Below are 2,500 nucleotides of genomic sequence, written 5' to 3'. Positions count from 1 at the left end.
GACCGATTGCCCCCATCAACAAGCCCATGCGCGGCACTAGGTGCCACCAAATCCGTCCCTAAAGCACAAGCTTGTTGCTAGAAAGCAAGCGAGAATGTAGGAATCACCCCCACGAAAGCGAGCCCAAAAAACGGTCGTCGCCCGTCAAACCCCATGGAAGCGAGGCCAGCATCATCCGGATACCCCCGAGAGCAACAATGTGCGTAGCACTGGGTGCCATAACACCATCCGCCGTGCACAAGCATGTTGCAAAGGAGGCATCCAAACAAATAGGCCCAACCGCCATGGGGTAGACTAGAGCACACGAGGGCTAGCCAACGTGAGAAAGCCCCTAGCACGACCGATTGCCCCCATCAACAAGCCCATGCGTGGCACTAGGTGCCACCAAATCCGTCCCTAAAGCACAAGCTTGTTGCTAGAAAGCAATCGAGAATGTAGGAATCACCCCCACGAAAACGAGCCCAAAAAACGGTCGTCGGGACATGGTCGGCCGGCGGCGGCCGCCGCCACAACCACCGCCGGCGGCGGTGGAGACGATACCCCCCCGCCGGTGGCATGGGGGGCGTGGCACACGCCCTTTCCATGGGCGCCAGGGGCATGCCCATGTGAGGGGGGCGGCATGGTCAGCCCTCCTGGCTGACCATGTTGGGGCTTGCATGCCCCCCCTAAAGAGCATTTAGAGCCAAATCCCAACCGGCAGGAGGAAACATCAAATGTCCGAGGAAACATAAAGGCCTTTTTTATCGAAATACTTTGAATTTGGACGAGATTTTTTGCAGGCATGCTTAGAAAAATCATATCTTGAAGTAGGAGCAAGCCTCACAATTTTTCGACATCGGGATTTTTTTATTTAATTTTTTTGATTAAATAAATCCGAAAAATCAAAAAAAATCGAAAATAGGCAAAAATCGATAGGTGATGCTTGGAACACATCCAAGATGTATTGGAATGAATTTAGGAAACCAATTTGGGTGGTTTCAATTGTCCAAAAGCACGAGACAAGTGTTCGCCCCCGTTCATGCACGTCGGGTGGCAACATTGGGGGGCCATGTTGTGAGTGTTGTATTGCAATCTTTTGAGGCAACAAGGAAGATTGCTTTTGTAGAGTTTGTGTGATCTACGGTGTTCTTCGTCGGACCTTTGTGTGCTTGACATGGTAGGCAAAGCACCACGGGTGTGTCGCGGCGTGCCTTGGGGCAAGCCATGGGCCAAGCCATGGGGAGCCATGGGGCTTGCCACGGGGCTGTCAAGGCAAGCCATGGGGCTGCCATGGCAAGCCATGGGGCGTGCCGGCGGGGCTGTCAAGGCATGCCATGGGGCAAGCCACGGGGCTGTCAAGGCAAGCCATGGGGCATGCCAGTGGGGCTGCCAAGGCAAGCCATCGGGCTGCCAAGGCATGGCCCGTGGGCACCGTGCTAACCTCGCTGTGCATGCCATGGGGCTGTCAAGGAAAGCCATGGGGCTGTCAAGGCATGGCCCGTGGGCACCGTGCTAACCTCGCTGTGCATGCCATGGGGCATGCCATGGGCACCACCGAGGCAAGCCATGGGGCTGTCAAGGCATCGCCCGTGGGCACCGTGCTAACCTCGCTGTGCATGCCACGGGGCTGTCAAGGCAGGCCATGGGGCGTGCCATGGGGCTGTCAAGGCAAGCCATGGGGCATGCCCGCGGGGCTGTCAAGGCATGCCATGGGGCTGTCAAGTCAGGCTGTCAAGTCAGGCCATGGGGCTTGCCATGGGGCTGTGAAGGCAAGCCATGGGGCGTGCACGCGGGGCTGTCGAGGCAAGCCATGGGGCTTGCCACGGGGCTGCCAAGGCATGCCATGGGGCTGTCAAGGCAAGCCATGGGGCGTGCGAGCGGGGCTGTCAAGGCAAGCCGTGGGGCATGCCACGGGGCTGTCAAGGCAAGCCATGGGGCTTGCCACGGGGCTGCCAAGGCATGCCATGGGGCTGTCAAGGCAAGCCATGGGGCGTGCGAGCGGGGCTGTCAAGGCAAGCCGTGGGGCATGCCACGGGGCTGTCAAGGCAAGCCATGGGGCTTGCCACGGGGCTGCCTGGGCATGCCATGGGGCGTGCCATGGGGCGTGCCATGGGGCTGTCAAGCCAAGCCATGGGGCGTGCCATGGGGCTGCCAAGGCAACCAATGGGGCGTGCAAGCGGGGCAAACCATGGGGCTGTCAAGGCAGGCCATGGGGCTTGCCACGGGGCTGCCAAGGCATGCCATGGGGCTTGCCACGGGGCTCGCTGTGCATGCCATGGGGCTGTCAAGGCAAGCCATGGGGCTGTCAAGTCAGGCCATGGGGCTTGCCATGGGGCTGTCAAGGCAAGCCATGGGGCGTGCGAGCGGGGCTGTCAAGGCAGGCCATGGGGCTTGCCACGGGGCTGCCAAGGCATGCCATGGGGCTTGCCACGGGGCTGTCAAGGCAAGCCACAGGGCTGCCAAGGCAGGCCATGGGGCGTGCGAGCGGGGCTGCCAAGGCATGCCATGGGGCTTGCCACGG

Source organism: Juglans regia, unplaced genomic scaffold (genome assembly GCF_001411555.2).
Source record: "Juglans regia cultivar Chandler unplaced genomic scaffold, Walnut 2.0 Scaffold_954, whole genome shotgun sequence".
Taxonomy (NCBI): Eukaryota; Viridiplantae; Streptophyta; class Magnoliopsida; order Fagales; family Juglandaceae; genus Juglans; species Juglans regia.
The sequence above is the reverse complement of the archived record's forward strand: the minus strand, read 5'-3'. Positions refer to the sequence as shown.